At 32.9% G+C, this 14449-nt stretch overlaps 1 protein-coding gene across 3 annotated transcripts in view; it reads left to right on the forward strand.

The window, feature by feature from the left end:
- Positions 1–14449, forward strand: part of LOC111504908 (facilitated trehalose transporter Tret1) — a 40423-nt gene that overhangs the window by 1687 nt on the left and 24287 nt on the right. Inside the window, exon 1 of one of the 3 annotated variants that reach the window (XM_023159629.2) lies at positions 13120–13509. The exons of the other annotated variants lie outside the window; for them this stretch is intronic. The gene's annotated coding sequence lies outside the window, so the exon portion shown is untranslated. Of the gene's footprint in view, positions 1–13119; positions 13510–14449 lie in introns of those variants that run through there. 3 annotated transcript variants of the gene reach the window in all.

Below are 14449 nucleotides of genomic sequence, written 5' to 3' on the forward strand. Positions count from 1 at the left end.
ATTATTTTTGTACTAAAAATAAATGTATTCTTATAGGAGATATCAATATGAATTATTTGAATAAGAACAATCATTACACACGCCAAATCAAAAATATTATTCAATCAAATAGTATTGAACAATTTGTAAATGAATTTACCAGGATTACAAACATTAGTGCTACACTTATTGAATCAGAATATATTTGTCAATGTGCACGACTGTCCTAAAATTACTGACCATTCTATCATTACAATTAACTTACCCATAAAAATAATAACTATATAGAAAGCTATTTCCTCACAAGAAAACTTGGTATAGATGCCTTTCATAATATCAATTTGAACTTATTATCGTGCGACTGATTAAATAATTCTATTGATGCTTATGAAATCTACACAAATTTTGAAGCACAATGTAGAACAATTACAGACCGTTTTGCACCGCAAATGGAAAGTGTTACTAATGAATGTAGTTTAAAAACACTAAAACACACGCTTTTGAAGAACATCGAACTGAAAAATTAAAAATACTTTTTTTAAAGCATGGGCGCTCGATATACAAAAAATATGGCACAAAGCGCTCGCGCTTTTCTCACAATAATACTAGTATTTTTTCGTTCATTATTGTTTTCATATTCTAAAATGGAACAAAAAAAATAAAGGTTTTTTGTGTTGTCTTTTTGGAGAACTGCGTATTGCTGGATGTCGATTCAGCAGAAGTCAGCATTGGCCTTGTTTATCCATGTCACCTTAGGTATGAATAGAGAAGGTCAATAAACAACATATAACATGTATGGGAAAGAAAGTTTTTGGCTTTGTACTACTCTATCTTGATACAAAAAACGGCGGAATCTTCCTAAGAAAAGAAGGAAGCCATCAACTTTAAAAGGAGTAACTCTATACATAGATGTGCAGATGATGCAAAGAAGTAACTTTCGGACACAAACTGGAAGAAAAAGCCCTTCTGAAACAGCTACTTTCATATAAACATTGAATTACACTAAAGAAAAATCATTTTGAACGAACACTAAATTATACAAAAAACACTCTTCTCTACTCAATTTGTATTCCAAACATTCGTTATGGAATTAAATCAGATACTATTCACAGGATTTCTATATAGTATACTGAATGAATCGCAAAAATTTCACTTACATGGAACCCTCTCATCCTCACTGGTAGACATCGATGTTTCCCCGTAAGACACTTGCCTTAGGGCTCTTCAGTACCGATCTTGAGAATATTATAAAAAGAAACTACACAATTCATTCATAAATTACGATTTTTATGTCACGGAATAAGTTTGATCTATTTATGTCATCGATGACATTCATTCACTTATTTGATTAAATCCCAGCCAGAAGGAATCTGGTTTATATTGAAAGGATTATATTTTTAGAAGTGACTAGTTTTTGGAAAAGAAAGGTTTTGGCTTTCTACTACTCCATCTTGATAAATTTTTTTGTATCAATATATGAAAATCGAAAGATAAATAGATAAGTACTATTCTGATCACTCACATATTGATTTCAATTTAAGAGCCACAGGTAGACAGCTGTTTCAACCGTAGTTATCATGAATGTGGGTATTGTAATTTTTTTTATGAAAATCAAATTACTGTAAATACACCTACATAACATGACGATTTCGATGTAAAAATCACACAATTACAATTTATGTACACCACTTTTTTTCAATATAACCACTTGATAATAATAATCTTTATTTCGAAAATAAGATGAAACATTTCAATAGCATAAAGGAGACTTACAAACAGAAGCTTTATAAACTATTTTCATCATAAGTATTAAGTACATCACTGATATCCTCATGGATTTGCTTGAATTGACGTAAAAGGAATTTTGGACAAATTGACGCCATCGCCAGTACCATCGGCATTCCACAGATGTCTTCAAAAATTTCAACCAGATTGTACGCCACATTCGCCAAAGTATGTATATCTACAGTGTGGCTTCTTTCTCCATTCAAAGCTTCTCGTACTCTTCGGGTGAGTCCCCTGCGCCATAGTTTACGCAGTACAACATCTTCATTAGCTAGGTCTACGAGGCCGTTAAGGTAGAAAAGAAACTTTGATATTTTTCGGTGAGTTGGCTTTTCCTTCTCGACTTTAGACGATTTTAAGGCACGCAAAACCGTCTTGAGTTTGGTATAGGGTTGCTCCACCGGCATTCGCACTATTTCGCGCACTTTTAAAATAAGTCGATAATCCAAGGCTCCCAACACACACCAAAATTTTACGGTTTCCTCTTCGACACCTGAGGAATCAAAGCACTGTTCTATTATAGCAATCCAAAGTTCTGGATCATACCGTATAAAGGGAGGTAATTCAAGTAGGAAATTTTCTCTAAAAAACCTATTGCTTCTGAACGATTTATGGACAGACATGATTTCTGATATATTTACGTCTCACTTTCTCTGCCAAATGTAATATTTTCTAAAACTTCACTTTCACTGTTTATGTTTATTACACTTTGTGAACTAATTCTTGCTCAAATATCTAACCTTATTATATAGGTATTAGATATATAGAAACTGATACCTGTTACAGGTGGTTTGTCATTTTAAAGGCGAAACAGGTATATTTAGGCAATTATAGAGGTAAGAAAACTCAACAGGTAAACAGGTAATAATTTGATAACTGTGTGAATTAGTTCAACTAAAAGCTAAGTATTCTTCGAACTGAAAAGTTAAAAATAAATATAGTTTAAAAAAACTAAAAAACACGCTGACAACTGTCATTTTGTCAAATAAGTTCATCAAATTCAGAAGGTGAAAAAATCATTCAATAGGGAATATGCAGGCAATTTTTTAATTTTTTTTATTCAATATTCACATCATTTTGATATAGAAAAAAAAAACATAGCTGTAAGAGTAGTAATAGTTTTTTCATAAAATCTTTAAAATATTGGTTTAATTTGACAAGTTCAAACGCTCCTATTTCTCGCGCGCTTGAGGCATGACGTCATAGGGCACGTCCTGGCAGTTTATTGTTTTCATTGAGAGTTGGTTTGATAGTTAACAAGGTGTTTTAGTTTAAATATCGCGTAACAATAATGTAAGAAGAAAAAAAACCATTTTATAGATATTGCATGGTACCAATGTGTCCGAACACTATAAAAAGTACACCAGATAAAGTTTTTTTTTGCTGTTCCAAGAGATCCGAACATACGTATACAATGGTGTAAGGTTATGCGAAGGGATAATGTATCTCCAATATCGGGTCAACATTGTTGTGAAGATCATTTTAATGTAAGTGTATTATATTTGGACAAATAGCATCGTGTAGTTTTGTAGAAATCCCTGGGTTACAGAACTTTCTATAAGTTCATAACCTTATTTACGTATGTCATAACATCTTAGAAGATTCTTCATCTAAGCTCTGCATAGACTTAAAAAAAACTATTTTCTATTCACCTATATGTAAAGTTATTTATTATTTCTACTTAGGTATCCCAAGATGCTTCACCAAGTGTTGTGTTTATTTCAGATCAAGAAAGATACAGTAAATTATAGTAAATACAACCAATTTTTCTCTCCAACACAACCTGAATGTATGAAAATAAATCACAGCTGACTGACAGGACATGCCCTATGACGTCACGTTTCATTTCGACCAATGGTGGGGCATTTTACAAATTTGAATTTCGCTCGTAAATTTTTCACTTTTCGATTTATGTTTTAATTATTAAATACATATTAAATTAGAAAATAACGAATTGAGTGCAATACTAGGAACTTGAAAGCTCAGGAAAAAAAATCAGGCCATTTTATTTTTTATGCAATCACACAGTTATCGAATTACTTGTACCTGTAGAGTATTCTTACCTCTATAATTGCCTGAATATACCTGTTTCGCCTTTAAAATGACAAACCACCTGTAACAGGTATCAGTTTCTATATATCTAATACCTATATAATAAGGTTAGATATTTGAGCAAGAATTAGTTCACAAAGTGTAATAAACATAAACAGTGAAAGTGAAGTTTTAGAAAATATTACATTTGGCAAAGAAAGTGAGACGTGAATATATTAGAAATCATGTCTGTCCATAAATCGTTCAGCAGCAATAGGTTTTTTAGAGAAAATTTCCTACTTGAATTACCTCCCTTTATACGGTATGATCCAGAACTTTGGATTGCTATAATAGAACAGTGCTTCGATTCCTCAGGTGTCGAAGAGGAAACCGTAAAATTTTGGTGTGTGTTGGGGGCCTTGGATTATCGACTAATTTTAAAAGTGCGCGAAATAGTGCGAATGCCGGTGGAGCAACCCTATACCAAACTCAAGACGGTTTTACGTGCCTTAAAATCGTCTAAAGTCGAGAAGGAGAAGCCAACTCACCGAAAAATATCAAAGTTTCTTTTCTACCTTAACGGCCTCGTAGACCTAGCTAATGAAGATGTTGTACTGCGTAAGCTATGGCGCAGGGGACTCACCCGAAGAGTACGAGAAGCTTTGAATGGAGAAAGAAGCCACACTGTAGATATACATACTTTGGCGAATGTGGCGTACAATCTGGTTGAAATTTTTGAAGACATCTGTGGAATGCCGATGGTACTGGCGATGGCGTCAATTTGTCCAAAATTCCTTTTACGTCAATTCAAGCAAATCCATGAGGATATCAGTGATGTACTTAATACTTATGATGAAAATAGTTTATAAAGCTTCTGTTTGTAAGTCTCCTTTATGCTATTGAAATGTTTCATCTTATTTTCGAAATAAAGATTATTATTATCAAGTGGTTATATTGAAAAAAAGTGGTGTATATAAATTGTAATTGTGTGATTTTTACATCGAAATCGTCATGTTATGTAGGTGTATTTACAGTAATTTGGTTTTCTTAAAAAAAATACGATACCCACATTCATAACTACTGTTGAAACAGCTGTCTACCTGTGGCTCTTAAATTGAAATCAATATGAGAATGATCAGAATAGTACTTATCTATTTATCTTTCGATTTTTAAATATTGATACAAAAAAATTGATCAAGATGGAGTAGTAGAAAGCCAAAAACTTTCTTTTCAAAAAACTAGTCACTCCTAAAAATATAAGCCTTTCAATATAAACAAGATTCCTTCTGGCTGGGATTTAATCAAATAAGTGAATGAATGTCATCGATGACATAAACAGGTCAAACTTATTCCGTGACATAAAAATCGTAATTTATGAATGAATTGTGTAGTTTTTTTTATAATATCAAGATCGGTACTGAAGAGCCCTAAGGCAAGTGTCTTACGGGGAAACATCGATGTCTACCAGTGAGGATGAGAGTGTTCCATGTAAGTGAAATTTTTGCGATTCATTCAGTATACTATGTAGAAATCCTGTGAATAGTATCTGATTTAATTCCATAACGAATGGTTGGAATACAAATTGAGTATAGAAGAGTGTTTTTTGTATAATTTAGTGTTCGTTCAAAAGGATTTTTCTTTTGTGTAATTCAATGTTTATATGAAAGTAGCTGTTTCAGAAGAGCTTTTTCTTCCAGTTTGTGTCCGAAAGTTACTTCTTTGCATCATCTGCACATCTATGTATAGAGTTACTCCTTTTAAAATTGATGGCTTCCTTCTTTTCTTTGAAAGATTCCCCCGTTTTTTGTATCAAGATGGAGTAGTACAAACCCAAAATTTTTCTTTAACATTCATGTTGTTTATTGATCTACTCTATTCATACCCAATAATAATAATTTTTCTTATAAAAGGTTGGTTGGCGTTTTGAATTTAATGGAATTCTTCTTTAGGGCTCGAAAAGTAGTTTTTTTGTGTTTTAAATACCATCAGACATATTAGATACATAATAAAAAATAAATAAAAACATTGCAAAACAACCAAAATTTATGAGACAGCACCAACACAAAACGACATGAAACAAACGAAATCGAGTCCTGAAGAAGAATTTAATTTAATCCGAAACGTCGGCAAGAAAACAATTGTTTTTTTATGAATGAAATTGATTATGTTACCCAACCAAACTTTTTTCAGACATATTTACCAATTTGTTGACATTCGAAAGATCTATACATTCTCTATGAAAATGCATTCAAAGTTCATTTTCATATCTTCAATCTTTAGTTTACAAATCGAGTGGTTCATGAAACTTTTGTAGCACATAATTTTCAAAAGTACAATGAAAAATAAAAAAAAAATTCTTCTTTAGTTTGAAATGTATGATTGTTTCTGTAATTTTGAGCAGTTTGGGAATTTGTTTATAACAAATTTTTTGATGTCCCTGTAAAAAATGTATAACAATACGTCGATTATTCATTTTTTGTTACTGTAAAAAAATATAATAAACACAATTTTTTGAACTTCTATAAAGTGAGCTTATTAAGTACACTGATGAAAAGAGCTTCACGAAGCGAAACATATTTTTGGAAAATTATTCATTCTTTGTGGTCTTCAATGAGGACGCAAGTCAAGTAAAATATTGTTGATCAATAATTAACTAGATTTTTCAATAAATCATTTTGAGATTTTTCGGCGTTAAATTAAAATTATGAATAATAGAGATAGAGTTTCAAGGATATTTTTTCTAAACTTCTTAAACTGTGATGGTTCTGAGTCCTTTGACACACAAGTGAAGATGAAATTTGCTCATAACTTTTCTAATTTTTTCATGTACTAAAAAACAGTTTCAGCACATTTTTCGAGTTAACATTCCGGATTATATCATAATTTCAAAATAGTAGTCACTAAATTCTCAGAAATAACTGACGTTTTTGCAGTGGCGTACGAAAATCATACTAAACAGATGATAAAATATACAGTGTAGGCCATCGATAACTTGACATGGAGTTTTTGGGTACTAATCTTGCAAATCCGAAAAAACGCTCAGACAGGTAGATTTTTATTGGGAGGGGGACATTCTTTTCCCCATTTACAACGTCGTCACTTCAACCCCGGAGCAGAGGGGTGAACAACCCTTGGAATTTCAATAGGGAATAGGGGGCGAATCACACATCGTTTGAAAGATCTTGGAATTTTATAAACAATGGTGTACATTTTTTCAAATTTGGACGTATTTAAAATAGTTTTTTCCGATAAATAACTTTTTCAGTATTGTTAATAACAACAAATTGTTGTACGCCACAGCTCAATTGGAATGGATTTGGAACTCTTTCATTCGTTTCTTACGCTACTTGTTTGTTATTTTTTTACTTATTTTCTGATAAGAGGACTATTACAATTGAGAAATGGTTAAAAATGCTGTTTCTATTTCTCATTTTTATGTTAAAAGTAAAAAAAAATATTTATTCACAACGATAAAAATAAAATAAAAACAACAATTAAAATTAATTAGCGCTCCGGGGCGACTTCATTGATTCCAATGGCGCATTTGCTTTTTCAGCTGCAGGAAAACACGGAAAAACCTGCAGCACCACATCATCTACATTATTATAGTATCTCCAATACCAATTGGAACATCACAGAGAAGGAATTCCCGCCTCGACATAGGCGTCGGCATATTGTTTTTCAGTGGTAGTTTTTCAGTTACTTATTCTTACAATCATAGCAATTGATCAACCCATGAAAAACTTATCTCATCTGAATTTTTCCACCATGGGTAATTATGAAAAACTTCTAAATTTAAGGTAGTTGATTTTCGAGACGAAAACTCTGAAATACAATGAAAACACAAATAATCACACCGAATTCTCGTCAAACATATATTTACAAAATTATAGCCAACAAAATTGCTAGAAAAAACAAAATTCTTTTTCGCTATATTTGGATGAGGCGGAATCATCATCGGGTTGAATAACGATCGGATTTATGGAATTTTGCACCTGATATTTGTTCTCTTCTTTTATAACGTGGGCCACACAGTTCTTCCACACATCACTATTACCTGCTTCATTCACCACTCGCCTTATATTGTCAAGCACTACAGCATTCAAAGTCGGTGACTGATTACATTTTCACAAGCTTTCTTTCATTGAGGCCCAATCCATTTCAATTGAATTGAACACACAATAGTATGGAGGCAAACGTAAGAGAATATGACCACGTGTTTCACACATCGAATCATTAATATACTCTTTTTTGCAATTACGTTGTTTTATGGTCGCCAGTAATACCTTTTTCGTTGGAATCTTTTCGGGTATTTCCATGTCATGATTTCGCATGAAATCAATAATATCTGCTTTTTTTGTGTTATTATTTGGTATTGTAGTCAATAACCGAGATAACAATGGTAATCAGCAGACGAATCTTTTATATTTTTGGCCGACAGAAGCAAAGCGTTAGGTACGAAACCACTTTCATTCCCGGCATGCAAAATTATAACACGTTTTTCCATTGAAGAAGGTGTGTTCAAAGCACAATACTTGGTTTCGTCTACCCAGCCATATTTGACAACATCATGGGTGTCAAACCAAGTTTCGTCGAGGTAGATTATATATCTGCTGGATTCTCGGTAGCTTTTCATTCGCTTCAAATATTGTCGGAGTTGAACAAAGCGTGTCGATTCCATTATGACCATCCGACTGTTCAATTTTTTATATTTGAAACCACAAGACAATAAGACACCTCATAGAGTTTGTAAAGATTTGTAATTTTAATCGGAATAGTCGAGTAATTTATACCAAATCATTTCCAAGGTTGGTACTTCATTTTTTTGGTATATACCATAAATTGTTCGCCGAATCACATCTTTTGTAGCACCATCAACGTTTGCGAATTTTTCATTTCTTTGTTTTCATTTCATTGCATGGTCAATGACATCCCCTATTTTAATGACTCGAAGAACTGTAATTCTGACACGTAATGTTATCATTTGTTTCAAAAGGTCTCCAGAAAGCCATATTGATGAAAGTACCCAAAAACACTAAGATTTTCACAAAAATCGGTTGAAAACTTTTAATAGAGATCAATTACCCTAACACCAAACTGATATTGAATTGAAAAGCAGAATTTACTGTACTCCTTCTGCATCACTCGAAGATTTACGGCAACGAATCACAAATGAATGTCGCCAAATCACTCCAGAAATGATCCACAATGTTCGAGAATGTTTCCAGCAGAAACCCCTGAAACAACTAAAAAAGAATAATTAAAAATAAATAGCTGTAAATAACAATAATTATATTAAGCAAAAAAAACCTGAAATGAAATGATGGTGAAATAAAATACAAGTAAAAATAAAACAATTGAACAAAATATTAAAAAAAAATACAAAATGAAAATAAAGATAAAAATAAAAAAGTTGAGATATTTCAAGCCAAGTTAGTTCACGACGTTTCGATTGTTAGTATCCACAATTGTCTTCGTCACCCGAACGGCGTAAACTAACTTGGCTTTAAATCTCTTAACTTTTTTATTTTTATCTTTATTTTCATTTTGTATTTCATTATTTTTATTTTTTGTTAAATTTTTTTATATTTACTTGTGTTTTATTTCACCATCATTTCATTTCAGATTTTTTTGGCTTAATATAATTGTTATTTACAACTATTTGTGATTAATTATTCTTTTTGACAATGGAAGTCAAAACTAGTGACATTCAGACAATGGAAGTCCGAACTAGTGAAATTCATCATGAAACATTGTCAATCACCTTCAAACAAACGAAGAATCTCAATTATTGCATGGAAGCTGGAGGTGCCATTTTAAGCATATGTTAACATGAGAATATAGTTAGTAACTTCAACTTCAAATTTAATATGGTTCATCCAAATTTAAAAAAATGTACACCGTTGTTTAAAGAATTCCAAGATCTTTCAAACGATATGCGACTCGCCCCCATTTCCCTATTAAAATTACAAGGGTTGTTCTCCCCTCTACTCCGGGGTTGAAGTGACGACGCTGATAATGGGGAAAAAACTCTCTCCCTCCCAATAAAAATCGACCTGTCTGAGAGTTTTTTAGGATTTGCAAGATTGGTACCCAAAACCTCCATGTCAAGTTTTCGATGGCCCACCCTGTATAGAATCACAGTATAGGAATGTAGGCTTTCACAATTGGCTTCCGGGTTTTGCAGTGGTTTAATTTCTTGACACGTCAAGAAGAGTATTTCGTCCACGCCACTGAAGATGACTGCCGCAGTTGCAGTTGAAACGTTTGGGAGTTTGTTCCCAAAGAAGACCACGGCAAAACCCAGAAGCCAATAGAAATACAGGGTGTTCCTTAAACACATGCTAATATTTAAGGAGGTAATTCTTAGACCCATTTTAAGGAAAAAATGTCCTATGGACGTATGTCCTAAACGCCTTAACTTTTGAGATACAGGGTGGAAAGTTTTCAAAAATAATCAGTTTTTTAATAATAACTGAGATAATTTTGTAGACATCTTTGGCATATTTGGTACATATGTTCCATGCCTCAAGGCGCATTTTCTGATGTACAATTTTCTTAATTTTCTCTGCCAGTGGCGTACGTACGAGTTTTGAAATGTATATTGTTGGCGAAAAAAATACTACGCCACTGCTTTATCTTGAATTGAAAATTATTTTTAAAATCTCCATACATTTTTGAGCACATTTGATTTGTTGGGTTTTCTTTGTCCGACGCATGGTTTTCGCTCAAAAAATTAAAAATCGCTTCACTTAAGGATAAATTCCTTAAAAATCTGATGCGGTATCGTGCATCGACTGAAAGCAAACTAAGAGATCAGATTTGTTGCAAAATAATTGAGGATCTAAAAGGTATTTGTTTGTTGTCAGATGCACTGTTCTCATTTAAAATTACGTCATAACGCAGCACCGCTTAATAATTTTTGAAAACATAAATTTAGTTATCCTGGAATAAATGACGTGTAGCAGAATTTATTTACTGCACCTCTTGGAAATATGGATTTTGTCGATATGTGATTTCTTTTAAAGATTAAAAGCAGAAAAAACAGCGTACCCACCATAGCAATAAAAAACGAATTCTCTGTATGTACAAACGTCAGTAGCTAATATTGATGTTGGTTTAAAGTAAGGTGTTGGTGTTAAAAACTGTCACAGCGCGTTTTGATTGATTTTGAAGTGTTATTAAAGTTATTTTGGTAGTCCGCTGTTTTTCTGAATATCAGTAAATATGGTAAATTATACGAATGCGGAAATGGCGCAAATGCATTACGTATATGGCCTTGCCGATGGTAATGCAACAGAAGCCAGGCGCATTTATCAGGAAAGATATCCTAATCGTGCCTTACCAGATAGCCGAACCTTTTCAAATATTCATCGTCGACTTGGGGAAACTGGTTGTTTCAAGAAAGGGACTCCGGAAGGTAGACCTCGTGTAGTAAGAACTCCTGAAATTGAGGAAGCGGTGTTGCAAGAAATTGAGGAACATCCTGAGACGAGTACGAGGAAGATCGCTAGAACTCTGGATATTTGTCATCAAATTGTTTGGCGTATTTTAGTTGATTTTTTGTTATACCTATACCATATTTCAAGAGTGCAGGCATTACTCCCCATAGATTTTCCACAGCGTGTGAACTTCAGTCAGTGGTATCTACAAAGTATTGCACTAAATCCGCAGTTTGAGACACAAATTTTGTTCACAGACGAAGCAAATTTTTCTCGGAATGCTATTCAAAATTTCCATAACAATCATGTGTGGGCTGAAGAAAATCCCCATGCAATAACCGAAACCCATTTCCAACACCAATTTTCGGTTAATGTATGGGCAGGAATTATAGGTGATCATCTAATAGGCCCATTTTTTCTACCAGGACGCCTTGATGATCGTTCTTATTTACACTTTATCGAAGAAGACTTACCTGGGTTATTGGAAGATGTGCCACTTGCGTTAAGGAATCAAATATGGTACATGCAGGATGGCGCCCCTGCTCATTTCAGTGTAATTGTCCGAAACCATTTAAATACAGTTTATCCTAATCGTTGTATAGGTCGCGGAGGACCTCAGCAATGGCCAGCAAGATCCACCGATCTCAACAGTTTAGATTTTTTTATGGGGTCACCTTGAAACTCTTGTGTATAAAACTCCCGTTAATACTTTAGAAGATTTAAGAGAGCGAATAGTTGCCTCGTGTGAAACTATACGAAATACGCCGGGAATATTTGAACGGGTGCGTAATTCCATGCGTAGAAGGGCGGAAGCATGCATACTAAGTGCAGGTGGCCACTTCCAACAATTTCTATAATCAGTTTTGGTATTATTACTAATTAACAAATTTGTGCTATTCGTTTAGACTTACTGTTACAAAATAAAATAAAACTCGTTTTTGTGAAAAATTTATTTTTTTGCAGATTATATTTTCAAATATTATTAGGGAATTGGTAATGCGTTATGAAGCAATTTTCAGATTCTCATTCATTTTAGAATTGATCTAATTTCTTAATTTGCTTTCTGTCGATTTTAATTTTTTTGAGTGAAAATCATGCGTCGGACAAAGAAATACCAGGAGATCAAATTTTCTCAAAAATAAATGAGGATTTTAAAAATGATTTAATTTTGAAAAGAAAGCATTGGCGTAGTACTTTTTCCCCAAAAATATTCAATGCGTAACCCGTAGGGATGCCACTGTTTGAAAAAATACAAATTTGTGTACATCAGAAAATGCTCCTTGAGGCATGGAACATATGTACCAAATATGCCAAAGATGTCTACCAAATTATCTCAGTTATTATTAAAAAACTGATTATTTTTGAAAACTTTGCCACCCTGTATCTCAAAAGTTAAGGCGTTTAGGACATACGTCCATAAGAAGTTTTTTTCTTAAAATGGGTCTAAGAATTACCTCCTTAAATATTAGCATGTGTTTAAGGAACACCCTGTATAGAATCATAACTTTAACGTTTTCTTTTTAATGCGATAATATTTCTGAGAATGTAGTGCTTACTATTATGGAATTGAAGTATAGACTATTGTAATCAGTAAATAGACTAAAGACGCTGTCTCAGTTTGAATAAAAAAACACTTTTCATTCGATAAATCTTTCTTTGGTAAAAGTTGGTTTTTGGAGATTTTGACATTGCTGCTATTATCAGTATGAATAAATCACTTCGAAGAGAGTCGTGTCTACCATTAAAATCACATACTCATGATGAAGTTGTTATTTTACTTATTACAGTGAGCTAATTAATTTGAATCAACATTTCTTATGATTATACCGCGTTTTACATTCATTTTGTATATTGGGAATCTTGCAGTGTTGAAGAACCCACGAGTTGGGTATGATTGATGGTCTGGAAAAACCCACCATTTTACTTCAGCTCGCATCAGAAAATTCTCCGAAGACAAAAATCTTTTAGTTTATCTTCGAGTCGCCAATCGCTTAATACTCCACTTCTACCTAGACTTCCAAGAAATTGTATGTGACTACAACGGGTAATTTGCAATTATGATCAGTTTTGGCTAGTGTGGGATTTCTGATTATCAGAAACGAATCATTGATTTTAATTCAATTCAGTTCAAGTCACGGATAACAATATATCGAGTCTAGTCAAGAAGTACCTACCTATTTGTGCTGTAGTGAAAGTGAACAATCTCAGATCGGTTGATTCAAGAAGAATAACTTGTTATTTAATTTTGTTGTAGCTGGATTTGATTCACATGGTGAGTTGAAGCATTTATTGAACATGCATTGAATTATATTTTATGGAGATGTTTTTAATTCCGAAGACTCTTGAGTATTTGGAGTGATTTTAACTAGGAGAATCTGAATAAATTGAGTTGTACAGGACGGGCCAAATTGGGCACTTTTAAAGGGAAACTCGTTTTCAAACCAGAAAGATGAAAACTGATGGCCAAAGGATGGTCAAATTTTGTGACAAACTTAATGGTGAAAACCACATATCGACATCTATCATTGTTTCTGAATTACAGCATGTGTTTCGAAAATGTGCATTTTCGAAGTTGCTGTAACTTTTTCCCTGTCAAAAATTTCTTGTTTCTACGAAAACATTTCCAAAGCACTTTTTTACGTAAAATGGGTTAAAAACTAATTTTTTCAAATGAGATGTAATAACAATAATAATATTTATTGTCTTTTTGACATATACAATGTATAGGAATAGACATTAATGAAATAAAATAAAGTGCATACAAAACTAAACAAAAATACCACAAAACAGGGTTTCACAATAAAAGTGCATAAAAATTAATTAAACAAGCACAAGTTAATTTTTTTTTTCATTAACTACACCTTACGATTTGATCTCCAAATCGTCAGGTGTAGTTTTTGAAATTACTATGGATCTTCATCAAGTAATCGCCGAATCAATCAGAAAATTAAAAATTTTCTTCGAAATACTCATCTAGTAGTAAAAACAATAGGGAGTCCAATAGAAAGTTATTTATTTAAAGGGAAATAATGTTTTTGTTGCTTTAATAATTTCGGGAAGTTGGTCCGATACAATTAAGGAGAATTTGAAGTAATATTGAGTCTAGCATATGGAACAGGAAATTGCAGTCACTAACGGTTTCTCGAGGTGTTTTGTAGATGGTATAATAAGGAAGAAAAAGTTTAGGTTAAGAATGAACGAAATCTCGACTT

The sequence above is a fragment of the Leptinotarsa decemlineata genome, unplaced genomic scaffold (genome assembly GCF_025532065.1).
Source record: "Leptinotarsa decemlineata unplaced genomic scaffold, Ldec_3_MD MMD2_tig00026374_RagTag_RagTag, whole genome shotgun sequence".
Classification (NCBI taxonomy): Eukaryota; Metazoa; Arthropoda; class Insecta; order Coleoptera; family Chrysomelidae; genus Leptinotarsa; species Leptinotarsa decemlineata.